Raw genomic sequence first — 16550 nt, forward strand, 5'->3', positions numbered from 1 at the left:
CTGTGCTGGAGTACTCTAGAGTGGAGGGTGATGATACAGATTGCTTGGATTCTTCATCCGTTTTACAGAATCTACAATCGTATCTAACAGCAATGATGACGGAGACCCCAAGAAGCGTAGTAGACCACAGTGTCATGCAAAAGGGCAACATTAAGACTAGACTGATGCAGACACTTGAGTCGGAGAAGACAGAAGAGGAAAAGCGGAAGGCCAGGATCATTACGTCCGTTCTCAAAAGAAGCAAGATGAACAGATCACTTTTCAGACGATTCAGCCCTCGAAGAGTCACCATCAAACGTAGAGCAGCATTCCATCCTCTCAAATGTCAAGCTGGAACACCCAAATCAGCCAAACCTGCACGTCGGAGCAATGATGCCACATTAATAAATGAATTGCTGTGTTTCAAGCCCATGCAATAATCTGAGACGTTTTCGAATGGCTGTGAAACACCGGTCTCCTTTTCATTGAAAGTGCTACATTTACATGTTACTGTTGACTGTACCAAATAAATCATTTACAAGAACGATATATGTATGTTTTGTTTTCTCTTCATGAAATATACAAGAACCAGTAACAATGCATATGTCACATCTACACAATGTGTACATCTTATGGTAGACTATGCTAATCCCATTTATTTAATGTGCTAAATATATACATAGGTCAGAATTGGAAATGGACGATCTATATCAGCGCTATTCACAATACTGCAATCAAGACAAGTGGTAGGTGGTGTATACTGCAAAGTGCGAGGCTATGCTTTTGAAGTCAATGTAGTAATCTGTAAATATGAAACATCAGCGCCAGAGAATAATCGATCGGTCTCGGTTATGTGCCCAAACAGATTCCATTAGGTATGAAAGTCCACAATTACTATCAAAAACCACTGACATAGCTGGATCATTGGAATCAGTGTTGGGACTTGGTCTTTGGGAAAAGGGTAAACATGTCCTATACCGATACCCCGTCGATTTAAACTCTTCACACAGCTGTCTTATATATTAAATTTCGTACATCAACATATCGATGCAAACCATTATTATTTTTAGAAATTCATTTGTACGTTGAGGAATATATACCGGTACCCTAAGCCTCGATCAGTGTGTCGCGTTTGACGTTCACAGATGCTAAGTTTCATCGAATGAATGAGAAATTATTATTGTAGTTAGCACTGACATTTGAGAAAGAAAAGTAGCAGAATCCAAGCTATATGGAAGTGACAAATTCATGAAAATGTACACGACCAAACGTTAGCTAACACATTGTACAAAGATGGTAAACGTCTCGATAATGACGTCCGAGTACATTCATAACAACGTTACATTTACACACTCCTGACAATGACGCCCGAATACTATGTCCTTCTTGTCGCTGTGTAAACAAAACGAAACACGGCGAACTCGTGAATCCAATCCATTTTGTGCTTCTCAATGTGCTGTGGTTTGTGATACACATCTCACCAGAGTATGAAACATTTACTATTACATTACGTTCGAGGAAGTGACACGAAATCAACCACAGCCATATTGTGTCTGTTCAAAACAAGAAGTATTCCTTCCAGTTTTGTCTGTATCTTTTTGTCACCACTTTGCTGTTTCTGTCCCAAACATACCAAAACTTTGTGGTACGACATATATTTCCAAAAAGCTAAACACGACATGGCTCACCGACTTAAGAAATCGTTCAGCGTATATTTTCAGTTCAAAAAACGAGCTTAGTGTGGCATGATTCACATCTTGGCATGTTCTGATGGACAAAAACACCGAACAATAGTAGTTACAGCACGCGTTTACCAAGAACATCGATCGTTTAGAGGGAATAAGACCTCTGAGAGAGACTTTGATTCTGTTTTACTCAGTCTCTTTTCAGAATTGGTGATATCTACATCTTCCAACAGTTATGAACTGTTCATTCCTTTCCACATATCAACAATGCATCAGAAGAAATACGAGTGGTAACTGCAAGAAGTTTTATTCAGTAACAAATGGCATAGCACACAGGGAAATAACACAACAATAGTATGTAACAATTAACACTAACACTACAGGCAATTACAACCAAACATATTATAACATCATGTCGAAAGACAGTTTCGGAGTAAGACAGCTTTGGAAATAAGTACTGTGTTGTTCTTTGCCACACTCTTTAGGCTTTCTCATTGAACAACTGCGGAATCGGGATCTTCTCACACTCTTGATGGTTAGTCGTCGTGGACTGAAACGCCGAAATATTTCAGTATCCATGTTAACCTTTCGTAACGGCCTCCTGCACAACTGGACGCTTTTGCTCAGAAGGTGATATATATCTTTGTCGTCCATTGCTCTTCTTTTGACTTTATGAATCTGGGGTAACCGTTTCCTCTCCGTCTCCTCAGGAATATCTAAGCATATGCTGCTCTCATGGTCGCTCAGTGGGTAATCTACCAAGGGCGCATATCCCAGGTCAAAAGAGTCTTCAAAGGAAAGGCAACTCTCAGTGAATGAGTAGTCAACCAGAGACTTGTTTAACACTTTACACGAAGGGGAAGCCATGGTATTTCTCACAGTATCTTTGGTACAAATGATGAAGTCAAAGAGTAATGGAACACTGAGAAATATCAACCCTCGGAGTAGGTATTTATTCAGATATGCAAATGACACTGATCATGTTTGACACTGAGACAAGACAAGATTGGTGCCAATCACGGAAAGCTCACCACATGTTGTTACAGACAGTCCTCACACAATGGGGGATGATACAGTCAATCACTTTCAATCGTACTGTAAGTTCGAGTCCCCAGACGATTATGTGTCATTATTTGGAGGCAAGAAAAACGAAGTCAAGTGACGTTTAATGGCGTTGACGACGATGAAACGACGATAGACAAGATGGCAGTCGTGAACCGGCTGACAAGACATACAGGGTGTCAGGTTCAGTAGCAGTTTAGAACTAATATCCAGAAAGGAAAGGCTCAAATGTCAACATGCACTTAAATCCTCGCCATGCATTGTATTACACTAAAGAATATACTACAATGTGGAGATTAGTAGTCTGTTTTAGCGCCACATACATAATCACAATACTTCGTGTGTTGGATTTATCTGTTTCATGTTATGGGCAATTGTCATTTCTCTGTAAATTAAATTCCATTAGGTTAAATGGATAGTTTTCATCTTAATTGCCAAGGAATACCTTGTTCTCTCTTACTCAATTATGGTCTTAGTTTAATGAGACAAGTAATTCTCATTTCTGTGTTATTTGAAGTCAGTCATGTCATAGAGGTAGTTTCCATCGTTATGGGAATATAAATCCCTTGTTTATCTGATTAAGGTAAATCCTGTGTAACACATGACACAGTTATATCCCTAACATTTGAAGTCAATTAGAAGTGTTACATATTTTGTGTGAAAAATAACATCCAAATGTTTCAAGTGGGAATTTAGTATCAAAGCCGACTTTCAGCTTTACAATACCTTCGCTTCCTACAAATTATGTATCAAACTAATCCTACATTAGACCTTGAATTTCGTCAAGTGAAATCGTTTTCGTGTTTCACAAAAATACCCGAATTTCTGTACTGCGTCTATTGTTGTAACATGAAAATACCCTTGATTGATTGTGCTTTTAGCCACGCTGTAACAACATAGTTAGAAGGGTAAACAAGACATAGGGTTTAAGGTTGTTTGTCTAAACAAAGGGCTCAATGAGATCATATCAGAAATCTACGTATTTGTTGTGATTAAGACACGTCAGTGATCTTGGCTGATTGGATATGTCTGATGATAATCGGGATTAGTTGACAGATGTGTCTCTGTGTCTGACGATGTAACACTTTCCACCATATTTAATCGATCATCCTCTATACTATGGCAGTTTACCTCAGGTTTTCAAATCGTCTACTGTTACCAGAAAAGCATGGATTCCTCTGCTCTTGGTGTCATGTCCAAACAGTTGGTGGATTACTCATTTACCGACTCTTGTCTTTCCCTGGATACCTTCAGTCAGAGGTCACTGCCTGTGCTGGAGTACTCTAGAGTGGAGGGTGATGATACAGATTGCTTGGATTCTTCATCCGTTTTACAGAATCTACAATCGTATCTAACAGCAATGATGACGGAGACCCCAAGAAGCGTAGTAGACCACAGTGTCATGCAAAAGGGCAACATTAAGACTAGACTGATGCAGACACTTGAGTCGGAGAAGACAGAAGAGGAAAAGCGGAAGGCCAGGATCATTACGTCCGTTCTCAAAAGAGGCAAGATGAACAGATCACTTTTCAGACGATTCAGCCCTCGAAGAGTCACCATCAAACGTAGAGCAGCATTCCATCCTCTCAAATGTCAAGCTGGAACACCCAAATCAGCCAAACCTGCACGTCGGAGCAATGATGCCACATTAATAAATGAATTGCTGTGTTTCAAGCCCATGCAGTAATCTGAGACGTTTTCGAATGGCTGTGAAACACCGGTCTCCTTTTCATTGAAAGTGCTACATTTACATGTTACTGTTGACTGTACCAAATAAATCATTTACAAGAACGATATATGTATGTTTTGTTTTCTCTTCATGAAATATACAAGAACCAGTAACAATGCATATGTCACATCTACACAATGTGTACATCTTATGGTAGACTATGCTAATCCCATTTATTTTGTGTGCTAAATATATACATAGGTCAGAATTGGAAATGGACGATCTATATCAGCGCTATTCACAATACTGCAATCAAGACAAGTGGTAGGTGGTGTATACTGCAAAGTGCGAGGCTATGCTTTTGAAGTCAATGTAGTAATCTGTAAATATGAAACATCAGCGCCAGAGAATAATCGATCGGTCTCGGTTATGTGCCCAAACAGATTCCATTAGGTATGAAAGTCCACAATTACTATCAAAAACCACTGACATAGCTGGATCATTGGAATCAGTGTTGGGACTTGGTCTTTGGGAAAAGGGTAAACATGTCCTATACCGATACCCCGTCGATTTAAACTCTTCACACAGCTGTCTTATATATTAAATTTCGTACATCAACATATCGATGCAAACCATTATTATTTTTAGAAATTCATTTGTACGTTGAGAAATATATACCCTATGCCTCGATCGGTGTGTCGCGTTTGACGTTCACAGATGCTAAGTTTCATCGAATGAATGAGAAATTATTATTGTAGTTAGCACTGACATTTGAGAAAGAAAAGTAGCAGAATCCAAGCTATATGGAAGTGACAAATTCATGAAAATGTACACGACCAAACGTTAGCTAACACATTGTACAAAGATGGTAAACGTCTCGATAATGACGTCCGAGTACATTCATAACAACGTTACATTTACACACTCCTGACAATGACGCCCGAATACTATGTCCTTCTTGTCGCTGTGTAAACAAAACGAAACACGGCGAACTCGTGAATCCAATCCATTTTGTGCTTCTCAATGTGCTGTGGTTTGTGATACACATCTCACCAGAGTATGGAACATTTACTATTACATTACCTTCGAGGAAATGACACGAAATCAACCACAGCCATATTGTGTCTGTTCAAAACAAGAAGTATTCCTTCCAGTTTTTTGTCTGTATCTTTTGTCACCACTTTACTGTTTGTGTCCCAAACATACCAAAACTTTGTGGTACGACATATATTTCCAAAAAGCTAAACACGACATGGCTCACCGACTTAAGAAATCGTTCAGCGTATATTTTCAGTTCAAAAACGAGCTTAGTGTGGCATGATTCACATCTTGGCATGTTCTGATGGACAAAAACACCGAACAATAGTAGTTACAGCACGCGTTTATCAAGAACATCGATCGTTTAGAGGGAATAAGACCTCTGAGAGAGACTTTGATTCTGTTTTACTCAGTCTCTTTTCAGAATTGGTGATATCTATATCTTCCAACAGTTATGAACTGTTCATTCCTTTCCACATATCAACAATGCATCAGAAGAAATACGAGTGGTAACTGCAAGAAGTTTTATTCAGTAACAAATGGCATAGCACACAGGGAAATAACACAACAATAGTATGTAACAATTAACACTTACACCACAGGCAATTACAACCAAACATATTATAACATCATGTCGAAAGACAGTTTCGGAGTAAGACAGCTTTGGAAATAAGTACTGTGTTGTTCTTTGCCACACTCTTTAGGCTTTCTCATTGAACAACTGCGGAATCGGGATCTTCTCACACTCTTGATGGTTAGTCGTCGTGGACTGAAACGCCGAAATATTTCAGTATCCATGTTAACCTTTCGTAACGGCCGCCTGCACAACTGGACGCTTTTGCTCAGAAGGTGATATATATCTTTGTCGTCCATTGTTCTTCTTTCGACTTTATGAATCTGGGGTAACCGTTTCCTCTCCGTCTCCTCAGGAATATCTAAGCATATGCTGCTCTCATGGTCGCTCAGTGGGTAATCTACCAAGGGCGCATATCCCAGGTCAAAAGAGTCTTCAAAGGAAAGGCAACTCTCAGTGAATGAGTAGTCAACCAGAGACTTGTTTAACACTTTACACGAAGGGGAAGCCATGGTATTTCTCACAGTATCTTTGGTACAAATGATGAAGTCAAAGAGTAATGGAACACTGAGAAATATCAACCCTCGGAGACGGTATTTATTCAGATATGCAAATGACACTGATCATGTTTGACACTGAGACAAGACAAGATTGGTGCCAATCACGAAAAGCTGACCACATGTTGTTACAGACAGTCCTCACACAATGGGGGGATGATACAGTCAATCATTTTCAATCGTACTGTAAGTTCTAGTCCCCAGATGATTATGTGTCATTATTTGGAGGCAAGAAAAACGAAGTCAAGTGACGTTTAATGGCGTTGACGACAATGAAACGACGATAGACAAGATGGCAGTCGTGAACCGGCTGACAAGACATACAGGGTGTCAGGTTCAGTAGCAGTTTAGAACTAATATCCAGAAAGGAAAGGCTCAAATGTCAACATGCACTTAAATCCTCGCCATGCATTGTATTACACTAAAGAATATACTACAATGTGGAGATTAGTAGTCTGTTTTAGCGCCACATACATAATCACAATACTTCGTGTGTTGGATTTATCTGTTTCATGTTATGGGCAATTGTCATTTCTCTGTAAATTAAATTCCATTAGGTCAAATGGATAGTTTTCATCTTAATTGCCAAGGAATACCTTGTTCTCTCTTACTCAATTATGGTCTTAGTTTAATGAGACAAGTAATTCTCATTTCTGTGTTATTTGTGGTCAGTCATGTCATAGAGGTAGGTTCCATCGTTATGGGAATATAAATCCCTTGTTTATCTGATTAAGGTAAATCCTGTGTAACACATGACACAGTTATATCCCTAACATTTGAAGTCAATTAGAAGTGTTACATATTTTGTGTGAAAAATAACATCCAAATGTTTCAAGTGGGAATTTAGTATCAAAGCCGACTTTCAGCTTTACAATACCTTCGCTTCCTACAAATGATGTATCAAACTAATCCTACATTAGACCTTGAATTTCGTCAAGTGAAATCGTATTCGTGTTTCACAAAAATACCCGAATTTCTGTACTGCGTCTATTGTTGTAACATGAAAATACCCTTGATTGATTGTGCTTTTAGCCACGCTGTAACAACATGGTTAGAAGGGTAAAGAAGACGTAGGGTTTAAGGTTGTTTGTCTAAACAAAGGGCTCAATGAGATCATATCAGAAATCTACGTATTTGTTGTGATTAAGACACGTCAGTGATCTTGGCTGATTGGATATGTCTGATGATAAGCGGGATTAGTTGACAGATGTGTCTCTGTGTCTGACGATGTAACACTTTCCACCATATTTAATCGATCATCCTCTATACTATGGCAGTTTACCTCAGGTTTTCAAATCGTCTACTGTTACCAGAAAAGCATGGATTCCTCTGCTCTTGGTGTCATGTCCAAACAGTTGGTGGATTACTCATTTACCGACTCTTGTCTTTCCCTGGATACCTTCAGTCAGAGGTCACTGCCTGTGCTGGAGTACTCTAGAGTGGAGGGTGATGATACAGATTGCTTGGATTCTTCATCCGTTTTACAGAATCTACAATCGTATCTAACAGCAATGATGACGGAGACCCCAAGAAGCGTAGTAGACCACAGTGTCATGCAAAAGGGCAACATTAAGACTAGACTGATGCAGACACTTGAGTCGGAGAAGACAGAAGAGGAAAAGCGGAAGGCCAGGATCATTACGTCCGTTCTCAAAAGAGGCAAGATGAACAGATCACTTTTCAGACGATTCAGCCCTCGAAGAGTCACCATCAAACGTAGAGCAGCATTCCATCCTCTCAAATGTCAAGCTGGAACACCCAAATCAGCCAAACCTGCACGTCGGAGCAATGATGCCACATTAATAAATGAATTGCTGTGTTTCAAGCCCATGCAATAATCTGAGACGTTTTCGAATGGCTGTGAAACACCGGTCTCCTTTTCATTGAAAGTGCTACATTTACATGTTACTGTTGACTGTACCAAATAAATCATTTACAAGAACGATATATGTATGTTTTGTTTTCTCTTCATGAAATATACAAGAACCAGTAACAATGCATATGTCACATCTACACAATGTGTACATCTTATGGTAGACTATGCTAATCCCATTTATTTGTGTGCTAAATATATACATAGGTCAGAATTGGAAATGGACGATCTATATCAGCGCTATTCACAATACTGCAATCAAGACAAGTGGTAGGTGGTGTATACTGCAAAGTGCGAGGCTATGCTTTTGAAGTCAATGTAGTAATCTGTAAATATGAAACATCAGCGCCAGAGAATAATCGATCGGTCTCGGTTATGTGCCCAAACAGATTCCATTAGGTATGAAAGTCCACAATTACTATCAAAAACCACTGACATAGCTGGATCATTGGAATCAGTGTTGGGACTTGGTCTTTGGGAAAAGGGTAAACATGTCCTATACCGATACCCCGTCGATTTAAACTCTTCACACAGCTGTCTTATATATTAAATTTCGTACATCAACATATCGATGCAAACCATTATTATTTTTAGAAATTCATTTGTACGTTGAGAAATATATACCCTATGCCTCGATCGGTGTGTCGCGTTTGACGTTCACAGATGCTAAGTTTCATCGAATGAATGAGAAATTATTATTGTAGTTAGCACTGACATTTGAGAAAGAAAAGTAGCAGAATCCAAGCTATATGGAAGTGACAAATTCATGAAAATGTACACGACCAAACGTTAGCTAACACATTGTACAAAGATGGTAAACGTCTCGATAATGACGTCCGAGTACATTCATAACAACGTTACATCTACACACTCCTGACAATGACGCCCGAATACTATGTCCTTCTTGTCGCTGTGTAAACAAAACGAAACACGGCGAACTCGTGAATCCAATCCATTTTGTGCTTCTCAATGTGCTGTGGTTTGTGATACACATCTCACCAGAGTATGGAACATTTACTATTACATTACCTTCGAGGAAATGACACGAAATCAACCACAGCCATATTGTGTCTGTTCAAAACAAGAAGTATTCCTTCCAGTTTTTGTCTGTATCTTTTGTCACCACTTTACTGTTTGTGTCCCAAACATACCAAAACTTTGTGGTACGACATATATTTCCAAAAAAGCTAAACACGACATGGCTCACCGACTTAAGAAATCGTTCAGCGTATATTTTCAGTTCAAAAACGAGCTTAGTGTGGCATGATTCACATCTTGGCATGTTCTGATGGACAAAAACACCGAACAATAGTAGTTACAGCACGCGTTTATCAAGAACATCGATCGTTTAGAGGGAATAAGACCTCTGAGAGAGACTTTGATTCTGTTTTACTCAGTCTCTTTTCAGAATTGGTGATATCTACATCTTCCAACAGTTATGAACTGTTCATTCCTTTCCACATATCAACAATGCATCAGAAGAAATACGAGTGGTAACTGCAAGAAGTTTTATTCAGTAACAAATGGCATAGCACACAGGAAAATAACACAACAATAGTATGTAACAATTAACACTTACACCACAGGCAATTACAACCAAACATATTATAACATCATGTCGAAAGACAGTTTCGGAGTAAGACAGCTTTGGAAATAAGTACTGTGTTGTTCTTTGCCACACTCTTTAGGCTTTCTCATTGAACAACTGCGGAATCGGGATCTTCTCACACTCTTGATGGTTAGTCGTCGTGGACTGAAACGCCGAAATATTTCAGTATCCATGTTAACCTTTCGTAACGGCCGCCTGCACAACTGGACGCTTTTGCTCAGAAGGTGATATATATCTTTGTCGTCCATTGTTCTTCTTTCGACTTTATGAATCTGGGGTAACCGTTTCCTCTCCGTCTCCTCAGGAATATCTAAGCATATGCTGATTTCGTGGTCGCTCAGTGGGTAATCTACCAAGGGCGCATATCCCAGGTCAAAAGAGTCTTCAAAGGAAAGGCAACTCTCAGTGAATGAGTAGTCAACCAGAGACTTGTTTAACACTTTACACGAAGGGGAAGCCATGGTATTTCTCACAGTATCTTTGGTACAAATGATGAAGTCAAAAAGTAATGGAACACTGAGAAATATCAACCCTCGGAGTAGGTATTTATTCAGATATGCAAATGACACTGATCATGTTTGACACTGAGACAAGACAAGATTGGTGCCAATCACGAAAAGCTCACCACATGTTGTTACAGACAGTCCTCACACAATGGGGGGATGATACAGTCAATCATTTTCAATCGTACTGTAAGTTCTAGTCCCCAGATGATTATGTGTCATTATTTGGAGGCAAGAAAAACGAAGTCAAGTGACGTTTAATGGCGTTGACGACAATGAAACGACGATAGACAAGATGGCAGTCGTGAACCGGCTGACAAGACATACAGGGTGTCAGGTTCAGTAGCAGTTTAGAACTAATATCCAGAAAGGAAAGGCTCAAATGTCAACATGCACTTAAATCCTCGCCATGCATTGTATTACACTAAAGAATATACTACAATGTGGAGATTAGTAGTCTGTTTTAGCGCCACATACATAATCACAATACTTCGTGGGTTGGATTTATCTGTTTCATGTTATGGGCAATTGTCATTTCTCTGTAAATTAAATTCCATTAGGTCAAATGGATAGTTTTCATCTTAATTGCCAAGGAATACCTTGTTCTCTCTTACTCAATTATGGTCTTAGTTTAATGAGACAAGTAATTCTCATTTCTGTGTTATTTGTGGTCAGTCATGTCATAGAGGTAGTTTCCATCGTTATGGGAATATACATGCCTTGTTTATCTGATTAAGGTATCTCCTGTGTAACACATGACACAGTAATATCCCTAACATTTGAAGTCAATTAGAAGTGTTACATATTTTGTGTGAAAAATAACATCCAAATGTTTTAAATGGGAATTTAGTATCAAAGCCGACTTTCAGCTTTACAATACCTTCGCTTCCTACAAATTATGTATCAAACTAATCCTACATTAGACCTTGAATTTCGTCAAGTGAAATCGTATTCGTGTTTCACAAAGGAATTTGTCCAATACCCGAATTTCTATCGTGCGTCTGTTGTTGTAACATGAAAATACCCTTGATTGATTGTGCTTTTAGCCACGCTGTAACAACATGGTTAGAAGGGTAAACAAAACATAGGGTTTAAGGTTGTTTGTCTAAACAAAGGGCTCAATGAGATCATATCAGAAATCTACGTATTTGTTGTGATTAAGACACGTCAGTGATCTTGGCTGATTGGATATGTCTGATGATAATCGGGATTATTTAACAGATGTGTCTCTGTGTCTGACGATGTAACACTTTCCACCATATTTAATCGATCATCCTCTATACTATGGCAGTTTACCTCAGGTTTTCAAATCGTCTACTGTTACCAGAAAAGCATGGATTCCTCTGCTCTTGGTGTCATGTCCAAACAGTTGGTGGATTACTCATTTACCGACTCTTGTCTTTCCCTGGATACCTTCAGTCAGAGCTCACTGCCTGTGCTGGAGTTCTCTAGAGTGGAGGGTGATGATACAGATTGCTTGGATTCTTCATCCGTTTTACAGAATCTACAATCGTATCTAACAGCAATGATGACGGAGACCCCAAGAAGCGTAGTAGACCACAGTGTCATGCAAAAGGGCAACATTAAGACTAGACTGATGCAGACACTTGAGTCGGAGAAGACAGAAGAGGAAAAGCGGAAGGCCAGGATCATTACGTCCGTTCTCAAAAGAAGCAAGATGAACAGATCACTTTTCAGACGATTCAGCCCTCGAAGAGTCACCATCAAACGTACAGCAGCATTCCATCCTCTCAAATGTCAAGTTGGAACAACCAAATCGACCAAACCTGCACGTCGGAGTCATGATGCCACATTAATAAATGAATTGCTGTGTTTCAAGTCCATGCAGTAATCTGAGACGTTTCGAATGGCTGTGAAACACTGGTTTCCTTTTTGTTGAAAGTGCTACATTTACATGTTACTGTTGCCAGTTTCAATAAATCATTTACAAGAACGATATTATTATGCATGTTTTGTTTTCTCTTCATTAAAATATACAAGAATGAGTAACAATGTATATGTCACATCCACACAATGTGTACATCTTATGAAGTACTAAACTAATCCCATTTATTTGTGTGCTAAATATATACATATCAGAACACTATATCTATTCACAATACCAATGACATAGCTGGATCATTGGAATCAAGTGATGTTCTTGGTCTTTGGAGAATAAATCGGTCTCGGTTATGTGCCCAAACAGCATGTCCTATACCGATCAAAACCCTGACATAGCTGGATTTAAACTTGGTCTTTGGGAAAAGGGTAAACATGTCCTATACCATACCCCGTCGATTTCTTTATATGATAAATTTCGTACATCAACATAACGAGGCAAATCATTATTTTTAAAGATTCCTTTTTACGTTGAGAAATATATACCATATGCCTCGATCTGTGTGGCACGTTTGACGTTCACAGATGCTAACTTTCATTGAAGAGATGAGTAATTATTCTTGTAACTAATACTGACAATTTGGGAGAGAAAAGCTATGTGGAAGTGACAAATTCATGAAAATGTACACGACCAAACCTAGCTAGCACATTGTACAAATATGGTAAACGTCTCGATAATGACATTCATAACAACGTCACATTTACATACTCCTGACAATGACGCCCGAATACTATGTCCTTCTTGTCGCTGTAGAAACAAAAAGAAAAACGGCGAACTCGTGAATCCAATCCATTTTGTGGTTCTCAATGTGCTGTGGTGTGTGATACACATCTCAGCAGAGCATGGAACATTTTCTATTTAGTATGTTCTAGAAACCCATAGGCAATCAACCACAGCCATACTGTGTCTGTTCAAAACAAGAACTATTCCATCCAGTTTTGTCTTTATCTTGTGTCACCACTTTACTGTTTGTGTCCCAAAAAGTCCTTGTAATGGCTCCATTCATCTCACATAAGCATTACGTATGAGTAAACTATAGGAGCCTTTTTGGAGACAGCTTGTATCGAAAGTCAGTAGGGCAAGGAAGAAACATGTTAGTAGAACTACACAAGAAAAACACAAAACAAAGTTAATTGAAAACTTTAAGAATTTTATTCCAGAGTAAGCAATAGTTGGGATTTAAATAATTTACTATGGTATACACAGGGCCAGGTTCTTATATGTCTTTAAAGGTGAAACTGTGAATCATGCAGTATATGAATAAAAAGTTAATATGCTGTTACTCAGTCAAGTATTCAAATTAACATAATGAGACAGTGAAGCAAAATGAGCATATATACTCAAGGTGAAGTTTCTGGCTGAATGAGCCAGTGTAGTTTTACATCCCTTTTAGTTATATTCCAGCCATATAACGTCTGGGGACATCAGGAATGGGTTTCTAGCATCCTGGAGTCAAACATTGGTCTTCTGTGTGATAATCCAACTTGGCTAACCCAATCATCCCTCCTGGATAATGAAATATTTGAGTGGGGTCATAGTGATGAGCTTAAGCAGAATTGTTTTGTAAGTGTTGATAGACATGGAACACCAAGATCTTGATATTTGGTATGTTAAGTGGTAAGATCTAAATATTTCCTTTGACAACATCAATGTTAACTATAAACATTGAGAGATACAGTTGGTGATTGTCCCTATAAGGCAGGAAGACATCATGCCCGGATTCCATTCTATCTGGCCAAAACCACTTTCCTTTATCAGTATGATCCTATCAGTTTCGGGGCGGTGGGGTAGCCTAGTGGTAAAAGCGTTGGCTCGTCACGCTGAAGACCCGGGTTCGAATCCCCACATGGGTACGATGTGTGAAGCCCATTTCTGGTGTCTCTCGCCGTGATGTTGCTGGAATATTGCTTAAAGCGGCGTAAAACCAAACTCAGTCAGTCAGTCATATCAGTTTCAACATTAAAGAAGACCAAAACATCTGCAGCAAAGGTAATGTGCTTAGGAGGAAATGAAAATTGTCAGAAGTATCCATCAGACATAAACATATTGCACAAACAGTTTCATGAAAAAAGCTAAACAGTCTGAATTAAGATATTTTGAAGACATTTATTTAAAATACAAAAACAGTTTAATACTGAAAAAAGTGTCCAATACCATAAGTATGACACTGATTGAGTCATACTGTAGAAGACAATATAAGTGAATATACATCAAATGAATGAGCAAATAAACCAAGTATGCAATTCATATGAAAAACCTATACCAGTATACTTCTGTAACATAACTTGGCAGAGAAAATACTTGAAATCATACTGATTATTGTCTGACTTAAATAAAAAGAATGCTTCACTTGTGGTTAAATGTTTGAAAGCATCATAAGCCTGGACATCCATTCATAAACATTAGTGCTGTACTATGTCTAAACTCTATACCAATACCCTCATACCATCTGAACCCCTTCCTACCTCTAATAGGGGCCATATTGTAGTGCCATTTTTACCATGTGTGTTTCAAAAAATAAAATTTCTATAACAAGGTGCTGATTTTTGCAACATAAAACAGGCCCTGTTCAGAAATATATTTACATCACACATCATTCCGAACATAAGTACTTCTCTGTTTTCAACATCTAATACAATGAGTGGCAAACCGTTCACAGGATATTTTCAAAATGACTTTCCGACATCTGAACGATAAAAATGCAGATGGGCACATGGTGAAAGGACACAACAGTATATCGGACAACACAATCTTACCACCAACTGAAAGCACATAAACACATTTACTATTTGATTAATTCCTGGCAGTGAACATAAAAAGAAGACACACTAATGTGACAAAATGACTCTTGATGAGGCCAGACCAGTGTAACTTCACATTTCACATATTTGTTTATATATACTCCAAGAGAAAGAAAATTTAATTCTTTGAAACATGCAAAGAAAGAGATACAGAGAAATATAAACACCATTTTTTGTCATTTTGCACAAAAACTTGGTATACCTGTAGATTTATCTGTGATAGTGAAATAAAAATAATTATCCTCCTCAAAGAGATTTATCTTTAACCCTCATTTAGCACAAAAGTTGTATGTGGTCATAAAAAAATCCAATGAATACCAAATTCAATTGCTGTAGTATTACATCCCTCCTGAAATTATCGTCTGAACAAACATGCAAAGAAAAAGAAACTAGCTAAAAACAAGGAACTGGTCTGGCCCATATAAAAAAAATTGAACTGCATACCTGACAACAAATAGAACTTATGGGGAGCTAAGCATGTTCCTGTTGCAATTGTTCATGGAAAAACAGTTGTTAATATCTAAAACTTATTACATTTAAATCAGAGAGTACAAACATGAAATCAGGCCATTTAATATCATACCATTAAATAAATATAGCATCATCAGCAAATCTAAAACACAACAGATGGTGGCAAAGCCTAAGCATATGATGGTAACTGAAGAAGGGTATGCAGCAATTCTAAAACACATTGGAAGCATCATGCAATATACATTTCAAATATACATGACTCATCTTGAAATATGAAATGTACATAAAGTTGACATATACCCTTGTACATGTATAAGAAAATACCTTTCAGATGTATATAGACTGTACAGATATACATATATATTTATATTGCTAAGTAGGTAAACTGAATAGTAGAAGCATATAAGTTGCATGTTTCAGTACAAAGGATACCAATGCTTCCAGATGTGTGGTTACTTTGGTTACCCTTTTAATGTATTAGTTTAACAAAAAGTATTTACATGCCATTAACATTTTTTTACAATTTTCACAACAAAGCACTTTGTACCAACAACAATTAGTTTAATGTCACTGATATATATATACACATATGCACACATACAAATATATTGAAAATCACATTTGGATTGAACGCAAACTCCCAAATAGTTTATCTGCTCGTGTGGGCACCTAGGTACATTTGTCAGTACATTGTACATTTGTATGTTCATAATAAGGAAAAGACATGAAAAAGAATGTTCATAGAGTTTAACATACATTTTTCACATACCCAGAGGATTAAGTAAAAAAAAAAGTGTTTGAATTTGTTAAAGGTACATCATACCGCTGT

The sequence above is a fragment of the Haliotis rubra genome, unplaced genomic scaffold, assembly GCF_003918875.1.
Source record: "Haliotis rubra isolate DU_JTF1 unplaced genomic scaffold, ASM391887v1 Scf13, whole genome shotgun sequence".
Lineage (NCBI taxonomy): Eukaryota > Metazoa > Mollusca > Gastropoda > Lepetellida > Haliotidae > Haliotis > Haliotis rubra.